Source organism: Saccostrea cucullata, unplaced genomic scaffold, assembly GCF_032062105.1.
Source record: "Saccostrea cucullata isolate Sc308-1 unplaced genomic scaffold, CSIRO_AGI_Scuc_v1 ctg268, whole genome shotgun sequence".
Lineage (NCBI taxonomy): Eukaryota > Metazoa > Mollusca > Bivalvia > Ostreida > Ostreidae > Saccostrea > Saccostrea cuccullata.
The window spans coordinates 392,381-412,132 of NW_026935288.1; the positions used below are offsets into that span (position 1 = coordinate 392,381).

At 33.6% G+C, this 19,752-nt stretch overlaps 1 long non-coding RNA gene across 1 annotated transcript in view; it reads left to right on the top strand.

The window, feature by feature from the left end:
• Nucleotides 1-3,781: 3,781 nt before the first annotated feature.
• Nucleotides 3,782-19,752, top strand: part of LOC134242400 (uncharacterized) — a 30,939-nt gene continuing 14,968 nt past the window's right edge. Inside the window, exons 1-2 of the long non-coding RNA XR_009986858.1 lie at nucleotides 3,782-3,834; nucleotides 6,683-6,835. This is a non-coding gene — a long non-coding RNA (uncharacterized LOC134242400). The remainder of the gene's footprint in view (nucleotides 3,835-6,682; nucleotides 6,836-19,752) is intronic.

Here is a 19,752-nt window from a genome sequence, read left to right on the forward strand (position 1 = left end):
ATATTTAAGGTTAGAAAGTTATGTCCTAATATGGGTCGGATACCTATTTATTTTTTTTCAAATGCAACTCTGACGTAGCAATGACGTGGATTTGGGTTTGACCAATCAGCGCCTTGCCAATAATGCTGACGCAGGCATGGACAGGTGCTTGAACAGAGACGCAAGTCGTAAAGTGAGGCAGATGGTCAGCAACACATGGTGCATTCATGTATAGGTTATTTTGTAAGTAATATGCAACGCCAATGAGAGTAAGGTATAAGCTAGGTGTGAGATAAGTCATCAAAGTTTGAGATAAATGATTCTAATCTCGGGATCAGATAGAAGCAGACGTTGATTATTCCACACAATTTATACACGAGGTTTCACTAACCTTGCGTTTAACGAAGCATTAAAGTATCCTGCCAGAGTAAATGATGCGTAACTGATTCCAGACTTTGAAGTTTGGAAAAAGAGATTATCTATGTAAAGTTACGGTTGAATCTCCTTACAAAAAATACTGCCCTTGTTTCCTCCAGGTATGTGAAGCTAATTTGAGAAGCGGAAAGGTGATTCTGAGCTCGGAGGTGTCAAAAGTCGGAGAATTAAACTGTCAGGTCACACGATACAGAAAAGCGTGACAGATTTTAATGTTAACTCTTTCTAATTAGCGGACAGACATCTTAATTTGCTAAATTTAAATTTAATTTCATTACTCGGGCATGTTGTAAATTCCATTGAATTGTGGAACAGAGCACTTTCTGTGAAACTTGTTGCCGTTTTTATTGGTAAATGTGCCCAGAAATTTTATATTTATTCATATTAACAGGGTCTTAGTTAATTTTTTGTTTCTAAAATTGGTACTATTATTGAAAAATATATACATTCTTGCTGTACTTCCCAGTAGAGACGACTTTTGGTAACATATGGGGCTAAGCCTTTGTGGCTATAATTGAGAAGTTGACTGTAAAAATTTGATGCATGATTCAAAACCTCAAAGACATTTTTAACATAACCAAATACCATTAGCACTCTAAGTGCTATGAAGTTATTTCTAAATTAAATTATTAAACATTTACCATTTAAGGCCTTTTCATGCTAAAAAAAGTCTGAGTTAAAATAGTATTATTGCTAAAAAGCATAGTTTATATATATATGTTCTAGTATATGTATGCATACATGAAGCATTCCAGGCTAATTTTAGGGAGCCCTAATAATTGGAAAGTGATCTGGTAATTGTTTTAAAATTTTAATCTAATCAATTAATTATTTGCAGACTTGCAATTATACATTAAGAGGCCATTTAACATGGGTATGTGTTTCCCCATCTTTTTTTTTTCCTTTTCCCATGTATTCTCCCGTTTTTACAACTATCTGCATGCGAAGAAAAAATACATGTGTACATGTGTTATAGATGACATTTTATGTCTTTATTAAGTCCAGTAAAAAATAAAAATGTCCCTTTTATGTAAAAAGTTAGTTTTTTTTTTATAAAGTTGTTAAGTTTATTTAATAGATATAATTATTAATTAAGACTTAACTGCAGGAATTTAGACTTGATTAAAAGAAAGGAAAAAAAATCATATTAATACATCTTAGAATTTTGTATGTCAAGTGTTACATAGAGCATAGTGTGATCTTACTGTACAATCAAGCTTATTAAGTTGTTTGAAATAGAAGACAGACTTAATCTAGAAGAGAGAGGGTATTTAGATAAAGAACTTATTCAAGTGTTCCAAATTCATCTACACCACTTAAAGAATGATGCCAGCTCCTCAAGGTCAATTCTGAAAACTGACTCTCTCTCTCTCAAGAGAGAGAGAGAGAGAGAAGGGGATGGAGAGAGAATATTCTCGAATTGATGCATGAATTTGTCAATAAAATTTTGAACAATGTTCAGTAACAGAGTTGGAGAAAAATATGTTCCCATTAACTGGAAAACACACAAAAATTATTGTTTTACAATTGGTGTTTTTAGGAGAAGACTGAATAATTTATCAGAAACACATGGGATAGTATGATAGTGTTAATGGAAAACCCATTCAGATTAATTCCATATAATAAAGGTCATATATACCTTATATAGTTATCAGGACCAATTCCTGAGACTTGATAATCAGACAGTCTTACGGAAGAACATGCTCTTTTATTACAAGGCTTATGTTAAACACTTCAACTTTATGTACATGGGACATTTAATTACCACACTGAGGTGTCATTTATAGGACAAATAGCTACATATATGTGACATAAGACATGGATTTCTTGTCTGGAGATTAGGTTATAAGTCTGAAAATTCACACCATATGTATATTCAAAAGTTTTCCCTCAAATATCCATGTGTTTAACATTATTTTTCGGGGGGTCTTGATCTTATGTACAGGCACAAATGCCAGTGACGTTATACGTAATATATGTATTTTTCTTATTAAAAAAAATATAACCCCACAGGCAAGCCTCATAATAGGTATATAGGTTGATTTTTTATTTTATCAGAAAAATATGTTTTGTGGATTGTCTGTGGTCCATACATAGGATTTATATATATAGGGTTTGTTGGATAACTATTAATTGAACAAACATATTTTATATAGGCCTTGAGCGTTGGTTAATGCCAGTCAAAAAAGGATGTAAATAAATTTTGAAAATTTCAATGGCATCTCAAGAAGGCAAAACTTTACTTATTATTATACAGTCTTTGAAGTTTATTTTTGCGTGAAAAGCACATACGGAGTACACATATATATTACATTATCATTGACAAGATTTTCTCAAGGTAATATTTTTAGATGACATTTAAGGAAGATTTTTACAATGGTTTGATCTTTAATGAAAATATTCATCTGTATGAAAGTAAATTAGGTGGATTATCTTTGATATGAAGTAAATGTATTTTATATAATGCACTCCATAAGGAATGGTAGCTAGAGAAAATTTCATAAATTCAATGTAGATTTCAAAGCAAATAGTAACTAATTAAATTTGACATTTTAGGTTATTTATTGGTAGGAATTATGCAGGTGTTGTAAGTCATTTATAACAAATAAAAAATACACCGATAGAAAATACCACTGTGTAGGTAGTTTATGTCATTCAAAATGGATGTTTTATATGTAATTTGAATGAATCTCTATTAATTAGCTCAAATTTCACACATAAATTTACAGCCCTAGCTGATACATTCCAAATTCATGTACATTATATATAATGATGTTGATTACAGATGCATGTATAAACATTGAAAAGTTAACCTTCCATTTGACTTGTAGCTATAAACTCGTGTATGAATTCCTAATGATGATACTATTTTTGCAAATGGCTGTTTTTACCATATTTGCATTAACTGCAGCAAATATTTATCAAACAGGCCTGGTTCAAACGTAGGTCTCGCTGACTGACTTTGTACGACTGCTCTCACCTCCTTGTATATATCCAAAACTTCAAAGAAAATGTCATTTTACGCAGTTCTTAATGATTGTAAATGTGATTGTTTGCCTCAGATTGAACACTTGTGCAGAAAGTGTTAAAAAAGTTAGGGTCATACTCCGTTCTTAAGTCAGGACTACATGGCTCCAAAATTTCATTCAATTTCCTCATACCAAAGGGCACATTCATAATCAATCTTACAAATACACTGAAATACTTTGTTGTATCAACTTTGTTTAAAAATGGATGTTGCATATTGAAGGCCTCAAATTACGTAAAATGAGTGATCATGGAGGAACATTTCCTTTTTCGATGATTTACAACTCATTTAATTCTTTTTTCTTCCACAGGTGAAGCTTGGGTGATGTCTCCCGCCGATCAAAAGAATGACATCGATTTCCTGATGCTGTTTGCACTGAGACGTTTGTTTAGGTAACGCAGCTATGTTAGCCGACTCTCCAATGTCCTAAATATAAACTACGAAAAAGACTCCCAAAGGCCACCAGGTATACCTATCTAAATGATTCCAAAGTTTAGTCGGGGTGTGATTCAAATAGGTGCATAGAGAACTGAAAGCCATGAAAATATGTCAAGGTTACTGAAGATTGGTTGGTCTATGTTCACATATTTATCATTCTAATTTTACAACAGTTGTTTCATAAAGGTATAATTTATCAATCTGCTCTCTGAGTCAAAACAAACATTCCAACTGCCTAGTGCACTTGGTTTAGCATTATAGCTAACATTTGGAAAAAGATATTCTTCGTAAAGTTATAATTCTATCAAGAATGCACACTTGGCTAACAGTAGGAGTGACTTGCTTTTTTAAAAAGGTGCCAACCACAGTTTAATTAATTTATAGTGACCCAATCTTCCATAATCTCCACTGGTCATATATCAGGAACAGGGAACAAATCTGCACTATATATTGGGAAGTAGCCAGTTGATATTAGCTGTCCAATACCTAAACATTGAAGGAGAATACCCCTGGTAGATAAAAATAAATAACCATAATCACAGAGTTTACCCAGTCTTTATATTGAGGAGGGTTATATATAGGTAATTGTGTCAGGTGAAAAAGAAAATTAGATAAAGAAATGTTAGTGTGGATGGACCAACTTGTATATATTGTTAAAGTCAGTTTTCTTTAAAATTTAACATGCTGAAAATGACTCTTGTAAGTGAATGATTTGACCAAGGAAATTTTGTTAATTTTGTAACAAAACATGCCAAATCAAACATATGAAAAGGTTTTTAATAGTAATCAAGTTAATGTAAATTAAGGGTTAGGATACATATATATTATGACATTTGTCAGTCTGTGCAATCTGAACTTGGTTTAATATAACAGTTACTTTGTAATTGAGAAACACAGGTGAGAAACACAGAAGCTCATTCTTAGTCCAGATAGTGCTTATAACCCAAAAGTTTGTCATGCCCTTGATCCAAGGTCATTCTGGCAAGGTCAAGGTCATTGACAGAAAAAATTATATAATTATTGTCTGACTCTATGATAGAGAACCACTGGAAGCTCTGCCTTGGTTCAATGATTGCCAATGACATTTGGGTTTGTTGTGAACTTGTGACCTTGTTGGCACTTAAAAAAATTGTTTCAGGGTATTACCTTGTGAGCTATTCCCAGTACAAATATTTTTTACTGTATTTTGATTTTGAATGTAAACTTGCTCTTCAGTTGAAAGTGTTTTTAATTGGATTCTGCTATGAAACTATGTTCTAATGATCAATTTAATTTCCTCAGGTTTTCAATTTCAGTGAAAAATCTTTCAAATAAAATAACTCTCTTCTTTCCTATTTGTTTCACAAACACATTTATTGATTTCTAGGAGGGGGTAAAATCACTTTCTTGAGTTTGTTGCCACTTTTGATACCCCCATCAATAATAAATACACAACAAGAAATATGGTAGGCGTTATGAGGCAGGCGGTGAAGTACGCTAATTCAGATTTATGACCTGGGGACCATGAGCGCAGCATAAGGATTCAGGAAACGCAGTAGAAAATAGCAGCTATCATCTGAATTTAAGAAAAGAGAATATATCTTTTATGCCATAGGACTGGGAATGGCCTGATCAATATGAATTTTTGCAGAGATTTATGCGGACGGCTAGACAAGGGGACACCAAGGTCACAGAGGAAAATTGGATATTGATCACCTTACAACAGAAAAATTATATTTGCGGTGTCATCAGTCTAACTTTGTCCACAGATGTTGATACTGTCTGAAAGTAGAAATGATAAGGATTGGATTGGGTTGGTAAAAGGGCACTGTACTGGCATCTTTGATATAGATAATGATGCCATTTAAAATCAATTCAATGTTCGTATTAATTTCTAAGGACATTAGCGTGAAGGGATCGAGATACTTTTGAATGTCAGTGGACATTTTTTTGTTATCACAATTAACACACACATTGTAATTCAGAAGGTCAATTTTAAAGGAAATCATAATGATATTATAGTTATATGCCATGTTTGAATTTCTGACCTTGACCTTTGATCATTTGACCTCAAAATCAATAGAGGTGTTCTTTAGGCCATAGGAAATTGTGGTATGAAATGACATCGCAAAATCTTTAAGGCTTCTTCAGATAGTGACTGGAAACAAAAGTGTAACACATAGACAAAGTTACAGACAGACAGATGGAAGGAGGGATAGGCAGACAGATATAGCTAGTGAAGGGGGGAGGTAAATATTGTCATTTTTGTGGAAGGTAGAGTCCTGGGAGAATACCCTGAGCTGGCAGATACTCCCTGTAATCTTGTCAAACATGACTCTTAGTCTGGTTAAATTAGGGAAAAGTAAAACTCAAATGTGGGAGGCTTTAGTAATATAAACTGATGAATTGTTTGAGAATTTAAGTTACTGGGTGCTAATTTTGTTGTGTCTTTGAGTTACTTTGTATTGAGTAGGGTAATCATTCAATCAGAAATTTAACTAAGCTAATTCTAATTCTATTCATTTACACTTTTTTGTCATTAAAGCTTTGCTGTACTAAGTATCTTTCAGCTAGCTTATTGTCAAAGCCTTCAGCAAATCTAAATCGACTTGCTGTTTTAATCTCTCAGAACCTCCCCACCCAAACTCCCTCTTTAACTCTGAATCCTTTAACCGATTAATGCAAAACTTAATCCTCAAGTTTATGGAAAAACCATGTTTGCTTTGATTTGGCCAGACTTATTTAGCAATTCTAGTCATCACCATGCTTCTAAAGCTAAACTCTGACGTTAAATGCATGTTAATGTGTTTCAATTAATTGCAGGTTTTACTCCCACCAGCTAACGGTCTCATCCTGAAGATAAGGGGACTTCTGTGATTGAACTCGTCTATTGATGGAATGTCAAAGTCTGTCAGAGACTGAGGCTGACGTCTTGTTGCCACGGTAATTATTGTGCCAATCCTGGTGGAATTTCAGGTAACATTTCTCACCTGTGCGCGTTACCTGGGCTAGGTATTTGGGTGGGAAGCTCAATCCAATCAGACTCTCGTGACAATAGATGTTCGATCGGCAAATTGATTGAGCAGTCCTTGCATCAAGTAGCATCATGTGGTTTAGAATTTTTGTTTTACTCTAAAAATGATTAACACATCTGGGAATTAGATGACATACTATGAACACTGATTCATCAGAAAATAAAATAAAGGTAGCGCAATATTGTATTCTGGTAGGTGTTAACCCATGGGAAAAGTTGTGCAGAGTAGGAATTTAAAAGATGGGAGAAAAAATCTTTTGAATCAATGTAGTGGGGAAGAGAAGGATTGGTGGCAGAGGAAATTATACGGTTGAATAAGTTGATTAAAAAAGAAGGCAGGGCAGAGTGTTTGATTAAATTAGCCCATTGACATTAAAGTTAATCTGCAGGTGGGATGCAAGAAAATATTTGCTAAAATCAAGTATTACCAGGGTATATGAGAGAAAATAGAGCATTGGAGTATGACATACTCTCTAAAATGATTGATTTTTTTATTACCAGTTAAAACTGAAATTAGTGTAGTAATTTGACATTTATCAAAATAGTTATACACCAAAATATTGGTTTTTACTACTCTGAAAAAAAGCAATAGTTTAATTTTTTCTCCCAGTAAATCTATTACATGTACATGTATTGATATGTTTTGTGAAACTAAGCAGTTTCATGGTTAGATCTGCGTATATCATTTTCGCAAACCACGGCCAAAATGTACAATCCTCTTTCATTCGGGCCGTGGTTGAATGAGAAGAGAATATTTCGTAGCTCATTAAAATATTGACCAATGCGATTAAAGCATAGTCAGAAAATGAACTTTGATGCGATCTTTCATACCCAATCACAGTATAAAAAAATTTTCGTTAACTGATGATGTCAGTTGTTGATTTTGACTGGGATGGAAACAAATACAGTAAGACCCGGTTAAAACGAAGTGACTGGGACCAGTGAAATTACTTCACTATATCCTTGAATTATTATATCCGTATAAAGAATTTGTTAAATTTATATATATGGTTATTATAAACATTATGACATGGAAGTAAAATATAGTCTTCAGTTAAACGTTCACATTTTTTGTGTTCATTGAGCTTGTTGAGGAAATTGGTTGTGATGATAGAACTTGTCCTTTAACAAAATTTCAAAATCACTAATTTACGAAGTACAAAAAAAAAATAATAATAAAGTATTATTTTATTGTATAAAATATATTATTATGCAACAGATGAAGGGAATGTGTGACACGTACAAGGATTTAAACTTTTTACTCCTGTAATTCTTGTCGACATACTACTCACTGGGAACTATAATAAGGATTAAAAGTCAATATGGAATAATGGCAAACCTGCCACTCCTCCACCTCCCTTCGCACCACATAAATCTCATCACACTGAATACACCAACCCAAAGCTCATCTTTCTCACAAGTTGGAGGCAAAAAACCCCCTAAAAAATAGAACAGAAGCATATTTATATAAGACTTTAATGCCTAACCTGGTATCCTGAGGTGATAATTGGTCCAGAAGACCTGATAATTCAGATAGACAGCAGAGCTGCTTATGCAAGAAATATCAGGTTCCACCAGGTCACAGCTATGCTCTCTCTATTATCCTTATCAAAAGTTCAGAAAAATAGATACTTTTGTCTTTTCCTCTACGTAAGCAATATATCCATACATCAGGCTTAAAAACCTGATACGTATGTATAGTTATTAAATATATATGGTATTTATACAATCGTACATAATTTGTTTTTATTACCTTTGCCACCTCTGACTTCTATTTTTCTTCCTAAGCATTCATAGATACATGATTTTTATAGCTATACTTTCTGAGGTCTAGATGACCAATTATAAACAAAACAAGATTTTTTTTAAAACACTGATATCCTGTTAAGGCAGGTCAAGGCCAAATTTTAAGTTTGTAATATATAGGTCCAAGGTCAAGAGTTTAAAAAATGTTACCTAAAGAAATAATTTGCCACAAGGAATATACATGTGAAGTATTATAGCCCTGGTATCAACCATTAAGAAAATTTGACCTAGGTAAATTTTTTCAATAAGTAGGTCATACTCCAAGGTCATTAAAAATTAATTGATAATTGGGATTACAAAAGGAAAGGTTTTGTCACAAGGATATGAAAATTGGTAGAAGCAACTACTCTTAAGGTATTTGGCAAAAAAGGTCTTTGCACAAGGAATACACTTGTGAAGTATTTGAAAATCCTAGCACCCACCATCTAAAAGTTATGGCGAAGGTTAAGTTTTTCAAAATTAGGTCATAGTCTATGAGGTCAAATATGTTGGAACTCAAAGAATTCGAAGGGTTTCATGTAACAAAGAAAACATTTTGAAAGATGAAAGTCTTTGCACCCACCATACAGGGCTCTACATTAACTTTTTTCCCTACTTGTCCATTCGGACAAGTGACCAAGATATTTACTTGTCCGAACTTCTACTTCACTTGTCCGAAAAAAAATTCATTGAATGTCTTATTCTGTCAACTTGAAAACTATTACATAAATGAAAAAAAAAATAAACGTGCTTGATTTATTAGTCTTGTTATTGATAAAAAAGACAAACACATATAAAACAAAATTTTATCTACACAACCTGACCTGACATCAACATAAATGTTTGCAAGTGAATCTGTAATTCAATCAGATTTATTGCAACTTACATAGCGATTGATATCGGGATCGAATTTTGGGTTTATGTACTGCTTCCGTTTGTATTCGATAAACTTATCAATTAAATCAATAGTTGTTTTTTTATTATTATTCAAAGACTTCTTTAATGTGACAAGTGCCCAGTCACTTGTCCGTAAATTTGAGCCCTGCCATACAAAAATTATGGCCAAGGTTAAAGTTTTTCAAATGTAGGTCAAACTCGATTTCAATGTGACAAGGTAAAATTTTGCTACTGAAAGAAAGGTCTTGACACTTGAAACTCATCTATGAAATTTAAAATCCCTTATAATATAAGTGCCAACTATTCAAAAGATATGACCAAGATTAAAATCTGGTTATTTTTTTACCAATTATAGATAAATCAAACTACAAGACTAATGGTCAAATTTATGGTTATACCCAAGGAAAGGTTGTGTCACAGTTATAATTATGACCAGAAATATGAAAGCTGTAGCTTCAACCTTTCAAAAGTTAAGGGCAAAGTTATAGGTATCGTTCATTATAATACTTCTATGCCATCTTGCATGTTAGCTTTTCCTCTAACTGTATCATATTTTGTATTTTCAGTAAATTTTATATTAATAACTTGTTGTATTTGGCATTTAGCAGCTTTTCTGCCCTGTCTTGTTTTGCATTAATTTCCTCCGTGAAAAGTTCATGAAGGTATACGAACTTAAGACTTTTCACTTAGGCTTAATTATTTCATGAAGCACATTGGATATTTCTCTTTTTAATTTATTAGCTAACATAAGCGCACATATTTTTTGTGAAAAATAAGCCTAGGTTTTGAAATGTTTCTAGGTAACTAGAGAGTTTTTGTCAATTGTTAAGGTGAGTGTTGATGTCATGGAAAAAAACACTGATATCCATGGTTATTAGTGGTAGTTGCTAGAGAATAAACCTTTGATTGTTACAAAGCAATCTGCATTAAAGGGAAAAGTAATACAAATGTAAATATTGTAGTTGCAATGTCTATTAATTTAAAGTTTCCCTTTTATGATTTTTTTTTTCTATACATCATTTTTAGCTCTACTGGTCAGAGACCAGAAGAGCTTATGCGATAGTAATGCGTCCGGCGTCCGGCCCTCTGTCTGTCTGTCTGTCTGTCCGTCTGTCTGTAAACAATTTTTCAAAACGCTACTCCTCCTACAGTTTTAGTCTGATTTCAATATAACTTGGCACACAAGTAGACTACACTAAGATACATAAAATAGTGCATCGGTTTTTGATTTCGATGAACGGTGTTGCCATGGTTACTAAAAATAGAATTTTCTGAGAAATTCCTTTAAAACGCTACTCCTTCTACAGTTTTGGTCTGATTTCAATATTACTTGGCACACAAGTAGACTACACTAAGATACATAAAATAGTGCATCGGTTTTTGATTTCGATGAACGGTGATGCCATGGTTTCTAAAAATAGAATTTTCTGAGAAATTCTTTAAAAACGCTACTCCTTCTACAGTTTTGCTCTGATTTCAGTATTACTTGGCACACAAGTAGACTACACTAAGATACATAAAATAGTGCATCGGTTTTTGATTTCGTTGAACGATGTTGCCATGGTTACTAAGAATAGAATTTTCTGTGAAATTCCTTTAAAACGTTACTCCTTCTACAGTTTTAGTCTCATTTCAATATCACTTGGCACTCAAGTAGACTACACTAAGATGCATAAAATAGTGCATCGGTTTTTGATTTCGATGAACGATGTTGCCATGGTTACTAAAAATAGAATTTTCTGTGAAATTCCTTTAAAACACTACTCCTTCTACAGTTTTAGTCTCATTTCAATATCACTTGGCACACAAGTAGACTACACTTAGATGCATAAAATAGTGCATCGGTTTTTGATTTCGATGAACAATGTTGCCATGGTTACTAAAAATAGAATTTTCTGTGAAATTCCTTTAAAACACTACTCCTTCTACAGTTTTAGTCTCATTTCAATATCACTTGGCACACAAGTAGACTACACTTAGATGCATAAAATAGTGCATCGGTTTTTGATTTCGATGAGCGGTGTTGCAATGGTTACTAAAAATAGAATTTTCTGAGAAATTCCTTTAAAACGCTACTCCTTCTACAGTTTTGGTCTGATTTCAATTTTACTTGGCACACAAGTAGACTACACTAAGATACATAAAATAGTGCATCGGTTTTTGATTTCAATGAACGGTGTTGCCATAGTTACTAAAAATAGAATTTTCTGAGAAATTCCTTTAAAACGCTACTCCTTCTACAGTTTTAGTCTCATTTCAATATCACTTGGCACACAAGTAGACTACACTAAGATACATAAAATAGTGCATCGGTTTTTGATTAGCGCTACTGGTCAGAGACCAGAAGAGCTTATGCGATAGTAATGCATCCGTCGTCCGTCCGTCTGTCTGTCTGTAAACAATTTTTCAAAATGCTACTCCTCCTACAGTTTTGGTCCTGATTTCAATATAACTTGGCACACAAGTAGACTACCTAAGATATATAATTCTGTGCATCGGTTTTTAGCTCACCTGAGCCGAAGGCTCAAGTGAGCTTTTCTGATCACATTTTGTACGGTGTCCGTCTGTCCGTCTGTCTGTCTGTCTGTAAACTTTTCACATTTTCGACTTCTTCTCAAGAACCGCTGGGCCAATTTCAACCAAACTTGCCACAAAGCATCCTTGGGTGAAGGGGATTCAAGTTTGTTCAAATGAAGGGCCACGCCCTCATTCAAGGGGAGATAATTGGCAATTAATGAATATTTTGTGGCATGTTTTAAAAATCTCCTTCTCAAGAACCACTGTGCCAGGAAAGATGAAACTTACGGGGAATCATCCTCAGGTAGTGTAGATTCAAGTTTGTTCAAATCATGACCCCCGGGGGTAGGGCGGGGCCAAAATGGCCGACCAAAGTTTTACATAGAAATATATAGTAAAATTCTTTAAAAATCTTCTTCTCAAGAATGACCAAGCCATAATTCATCATATTTATATGGAAGCATCCTCAGGTAGTGTAGATTCTAGTTTGTTCAAATCATGACCCCAGGGGGTAGGGCGGGGCCAAAATGGCCGACCAAAGTTTTACATAGAAATATATAGGAAAATTCTTTAAAAATCTTCTTCTCAAGAATGACCAAGCCATAATTCATCATATTTTTATGGAAGCATCCTCAGGTAGTGTAGATTCAAATTTGTTCAAATCATGACCCCCGGGGGTAGGGCGGGGCCAAAATGGCCGACCAAAGTTTTACATAGAAATATATAGGAAAATTCTTTAAAAATCTTCTTCTCAAGAATGACCAAGCCATAATTCATCATATTTACATGGAAGCATCCTCAGGTAGTGTAGATTCAAGTTTGTTCAAATCATCATGACCCGGGGGGGTAGGGCGGGGCCAAAATGGCCGACCAAAGTTTTACATAGAAATATATAGGAAAATTCTTTAAAAATCTTCTTCTCAAGAATGACCAAGCCATAATTCATCATATTTATATGGAAGCATCCTCAGGTAGTGTAGATTCAAGTTTGTTCAAATCATGACCCCAGGGGGTAGGGCGGGGCCAAAATGGCCGACCATAGTTTTACATAGAAATATATAGGAAAATTCTTTAAAAATCTTCTTCTCAAGAATGACCAAGCCATAATTCATCATATTTTTATGGAAGCATCCTCAGGTAGTGTAGATTCAAATTTGTTCAAATCATGACCCCCGGGGGTAGGGCGGGGCCAAAATGGCCGACCAAAGTTTTACATAGAAATATATAGGAAAATTCTTTAAAAATCTTCTTCTCAAGAATGACCAAGCCATAATTCATCATATTTACATGGAAGCATCCTCAGGTAGTGTAGATTCAAGTTTGTTCAAATCATCATGACCCGGGGGGGGGGGGGGTAGGGCGGGGCCAAAATGGCCGACCAAAGTTTTACATAGAAATATATAGGAAAATTCTTTAAAAATCTTCTTCTCAAGAATGACCAAGCCATAATTCATCATATTTATTTGGAAGCATCCTCAGGTAGTGTAGATTCAAATTTGTTCAAATCATGACCCCTCGGGGGTAGGGCGGGGCCAAAATGGCCGACCAAAGTTTTACATAGAAATATATAGGAAAATTCTTTAAAAATCTTCTTCTCAAGAATGACCAAGCCATAATTCATCATATTTACATGGAAGCATCTTCAGGTAGTGTAGATTCAAGTTTATTCAAATCATCATGACCCGGGGGGGGGGGGGGGGGGGGGGGTAGGGCGGGGCCAAAATGGCCGACCAAAGTTTTACATAGAAATATATAGGAAAATTCTTTAAAAATTTTCTTCTCAAAGATAGAAAATCCATGATTGTTCATGGGACTACTTTTGAATTTTACTTTTTCAATAATAAACCAATGTATACTTTTATCTAGCCACAGTGCTCAGGTGAGCGATGTGGCCCATGGGCCTCTTGTTGATTTCAATGAACGGTGTTGCCATGGTTACTGAAAATAGAAATTTCTGTGAAATTCTTTCAAAATGATACTCCTCCTGCAGTTTTGGTCCGATTTCAGTATAACTTGGCACACAAGTAGACCATACTAGGATACATAATTCTGTGCATCGGTTTTTATTTTGATGAGTGGCAAGGATCATTTTTAGCTCTACTGGTCAGAGACCAGAAGAGCTTATGCGATAGTAATGCGTCCGGCGTCCATCCGTCTGTCTGTCTGTCCGTCTGTAAACAATTTTTCAAAACGCTACTCCTCCTACAATTTTAGTTTGATTTCAGTATAACTTGGCACACAAGTAGACTACACTGAGATACATAGAATAGTGCATCGGTTTTTGATTTCGATGAACGGTGTTGCCATGGTTACTAAGGCCAGCATTTTTTTATTTTTAGGTTTACAAACCCGCCGCTCAAGTTTTTGAATTTTCAGAAAAAAAATAAAATTGAGAAAAACAGAATTTTTTCTTTATGTCAAATTTGAGTCGGGGAGAATTCAAATTTAAAAACTCGTACTTCCGGTTTTAAACATGGCGGGTAATCAATGAAGGGAGATTTGTGTCAAGTCCATAGCAGCACTAAAGCTTGGTTTAATGTAAATATTTATCGATAGGAGGGCCATTCAAAACGTTTCACCCGTTCAGAGAACAATAAAATGCTGACGACTTTGTTGCAAAGTGACATGTTGGTGAGATAATTATGTATCCGTATTCAAAAGTAACTGTCTGTAATTGTAAATTATTTTCCTCCCACAGGTTTAAAACTGCCCATGGTAGCTATTGTCAGAGACATTGTTTAGGTTTCTGTCATAGCTTACAGTCTTAGCATCATTCTTCAGAAAAAGGTCGCTTATGCATCAGATGTAATGAATAAAACTATGGGAGAAGTTAAGTCCATTTGAGGAAGAAATAAAGAATAGCCTAAAGAAATGAAATATTTCAACTATTTAAAAACAAGAATATACAAATATATACAGGCATGTAGTATCGTTTATGGCAGCCAGAAAAATTATTTTACACTTAATTGAAAAAAATTCCACTCTACTCCTCAATACTCCTTGGGAATACTCCCTGTCTGTTTTATGAAAGGAATTATTACTTTTAAAGGTCTCAAGTATATTAATATTTTAGAATAATTTCTACCTAACACACATTAAAAACAAAAATGAAGATATATTAAAAGAGATTTAAAAAAATGATTTTTTTTTTTTTAAAAAATCTGTATTTTGTCCAACATCAAAAGATTTATATCACTGCCCCCAACAGGTAGATGATGAAATAAAGAATTAAAGTTGTATTTTCCCCTTTGTAACCCTTATGCGTCCAGTGGCAAGAAGCCTGTTAGGAGAGCATAAAAAAAGAAGCAAAAATTAATGTAGAAAAGTTGATAATGTATCCAAAGTATAATTTTATTTTTTTTTTTTATTTCCTCCTCCTACGGGACTTTTTCATTCTGATGTTCGTAAACCTAAAAATAAAAAAATGCTGGCCTAAAAATAGAATTTTCTGTGAATTTCCTTAAAATCGCTACTCCTTCTACAGTTTTGGTCTGATTTCAATATAACTTGGCACACAAGTAGACTACACTAAGATACATAGAATAGTGCATCGATTTTTGATTTCGATGAACGATGTTGCCATGGTTACTAAAAATAGAATTTTCTGTGAAATTCCTTTAAAACGCTACTCCTTCTACAGTTTTGGTCTGATTTCAATATAACTTGGCACACAAGTAGACTACACTAAGATACATAGAATAGTGCATCGGTTTTTGATTTCGATGAACGGTGTTGCCATGGTTACTAAAAATAGAATTTTCTGTAAAATTCCTTTAAAACGCTACTCCTTCTACAGTTTTTGTCTGATTCCAGTATAACTTGGCACACAAGTAGACTACACTTAGATACATAGAATAGTGCATCGGTTTTTGATTTCGATGAACGGTGTTGCCATGGTTACTAAAAATAGAATTTTCTTTGAAATTCCTTTAAAACGCTACTCCTTCTACAGTTTTGGTCTGATTTCAATATAACTTGGCACACAAGTAGACTACACTAAGATACATAGAATAGTGCATCGGTTTTTGATTTCGATGAACGGTGTTGCCATGGTTACTAAAAATAGAATTTTCTTTGAAATTCCTTAAAAACGCTACTCCTTCTACAGTTTTGGTCTGATTTCAGTATAACTTGGCACACAAGTAGACTACACTTAGATACATAGAATAGTGCATCGGTTTTTGATTTCGATGAACGGTGTTGCCATGGTTACTAAAAATAGAATTTTCTGTGAAATTCCTTTAAAACGCTACTCCTTCTACAGTTTTTGTCTGATTTCAATATAACTTGGCACACAAGTAGACTACACTAAGATACATAGAATAGTGCATTGGTTTTTGATTTCGATGAACGGTGTTGCCATGGTTACTAAAAATAGAATTTTCTCTGAAATTCCTTAAAAACGCTACTCCTTGTACAGTTTTTGTCTGATTTCAATATAACTTGGCAGACAAGTAGACTACACTAAGATACATAGAATAGTGCATCGGTTTTTGATTTCGATGAACGGTGTTGCCATGGTTACTAAAAATAGAATTTTCTGTGAAATTCCTTTAAAACGCTACTCCTTCTACAGTTTTTGTCTGATTTCAAAATAAGTTGGCACATAAGTAGACTACACAAAGATACATAAAATAGTGCAATGGTTTTTGATAAGTACAAACCAGTAGAGCTACAGTCTCGACAGAGACTTCTGGTTCTATTTATTGCTGATTTAAAGTCTCAAGTCCCAACTGCTACTTTTCTCTTCGTTTGTTTTAAGTATAAACCAGTAGAGCTACAGTCTTGACAGAGACTTCTGGTTCATTAAATATCCTGAGCTTCATTTGTATTGAGCGTGTATTCTATCATTCATGTGTATAATTACCATGATTATTATATCCTATAATGTTTCATGTCAAGAATAACGGAAGGAATTGTATCTGTTGTATCCAAGTAAATGATTATAAAATTATCATTGTATTAAAGTGGTAATTATTTGTTATAAATTAGAAATATAATTCTTTAAAATAGCAAAAACTGCAAAAAAATGAAAATGGAGCCAAAAATGATGAAATTAACTACACGTATAACAGCTGGTAAGCATTTAAAAACAATTTAATTGAAAAAAAAAAAAATCAGCAATAAGAATTGCTTACAACTTTTTTCCCAACATGTAGCTTCAATTTAGGTCAGTACATTGCAATAATTAGTCATGGAAATTGGGTTGAATTTTAAAAAAAGCTTTGTTTAGCTGAATATCTAAAATAAAACTGAATTTATGAGATTTTTACTAAACAGAGTGTAGCAGATAGCTCAGTTTTCATGCCTGTAAAGATAAAATATAAATAGTTATCAGGAATTGATTTATCAATAAACTAGAAGATGAGGTTTTAGAATGCAGGCTTTACGTAGGTAATTCAGAGGTGAGATTCATGCAACGAGATTTAATAAGACAATTATTATTGAGGTTTTGTTTGAGTCCCCAGGGTTTGTTTTACTTAAGGCATTTGTCTGCATTGCAGGTGCATCTTTTGTGGAGTTTGCATGTGCAAAACTTTATGCACCGTCATTCATGTATACCATATGGTAGTAACTTTTGTAATTTAAATTAAGAAAGGAAAATATATACCCCTTGTAAATACGGTTGGACTACATAATACTCACCAGATTCAAAATGTAGGATATTTTTATTGATCTCTATGTACACATTGTTATTGTCAATATATATTTTAGGCTCTAAGATTTTATTATACAAAATAATTTACCAGGTCAACATAAAGGTCAAGGTCAATCATGTCGACTCGTTTGTGGATAAAAATGGAACATGATTTACAATCAATCAGTTTATTATCACAAGACTACAAATATTAAACGACTATAAATATTAAAACTATTTGCATAATTGCATATTTTATAGTCACAAATTTTAAAGTTGAAAACTATAGCATATTTGAACTTCATGCAAGGTCAAGGTCATTCATAAAAAACCCAACTTCAACAACTATATTTTTTTTACTATTGACCAAAAGATCCCCACCACAAATCATAGGCCATTGATTGGATAGAAGAACTTGAGACTTCCTGTCGAGTGAACGTAAAATTAAAGGTCAAATTCTCATATCAAGTGGCTGCCAAGGTCAATGAAGGACATGTCATATGTCATAAACATTGCTGTTTTAGGGTAAGAAATTATTCTGCTTGTTAAGATCTGGCAATCTTGCTACAGAAGCTGAAAAATAAATGGGTCACCTAACTTCTCTGCACCAGTTGAGACAGCAATTTCAGAATTTAAACATCATTCTTGAAGTGGATGATGAGAAATGACCCATATTTTTTTCATGCAATATTAATGCATCTTGATGCTCTTGAATTGTGACAGATGCCATTTACTCAGACTGTGGGGGCCATTAAAATACTGTTAGCTATAACTCTCAGCTTGAAATTTTGCTGCAGCTGTCAAACAATTTTGTTTTTCATAAACTACCACACTATTGCATTTTGCTGTCCTTTGAAATGCTCCATGCATATTTGGAAGGAAAATGATATGTGAGTGATGCCATATGATAATATTTATAAGATTGAACATTTAAGTTACTTGAAGTTTTCTTGATGTACAGTTATATTTAAATGTCATGGACATGGTTTCTCCAGGTTGACTTCAGGTGTTGTGCAGGTTAATTCTTTGATCCTTGCAACTTCTGAGAGTTTTGTCAGAGACAGGTTGTTTTTTAATGTGTGTTTTGTGCAAGGTTAGGAAGTGGAAAGGATATGATTAACATTGCTACATTGGGTTCAATTTAGTAAATAATGAAGCCACAAAATAGTGTTTTCTATGATTGAATTTCCATTAAATATGAAATACTAAGGGTTAATGTGTGATTTGAATGACTTCATTAATTATATCTGAATCCATAGACAATGTTCTGCAATTGTTACCAAGAGATAGTGAGGGTGCTATCAAAGTTAAAAGTGATCTTTCCTCCCACACAAAGGTCTATAATGGACAGTGTCATTAACGTTGGCTTTTCGTGGATACATCCGTGGAGAATCCAATTGTAGTGGGATAGAAAGATCCCCAGAAGTTGGGCATCGATCTCTCGTTATTTCCTTGGACTGGGGTTGTTGTACTTATTGTTAATGTAGCATTTGTTGTCCATGTCTTTGTATATATATAATGATAGAAGAAAGTGAAGTCTATTTTAGGGATAAACAATTCTATTTTGCACATATTGAATTAGTTCCAGTTAGCCTAAATTGACAATGCTAGTAATATACTTTAAATTTCTGATATAGATGAGTATAAATGAGTATATATATATGAGGAAATGACACTTTCCAAAAGAAAAGAAAAAAAAAACCTTGCTTTAATTTAATATTGCTGAAATACGTGAAAAAATTCTTGATCAAAGTCCATTCACAAATCTTGAGAACTGTTTTATGATTTGATGAATTCCCGGTCAAGCTAAATGAAGTGTTTGTTTAAAGATATTAATTAAGCTACACTGTCTCACTGCAACAGTAATATTAAACATTTTCATTAACTTAGGGAAAGTCAAAAATTTTCAATTGTATCAAAAAAAAAAATATGCCTATAATTTTAATGCGGTAATAAATGATTAATTTAAAAAAGCAAAACTGTTAACCATTAAATCTCATAATTGCTGTATAGCAATAAAGT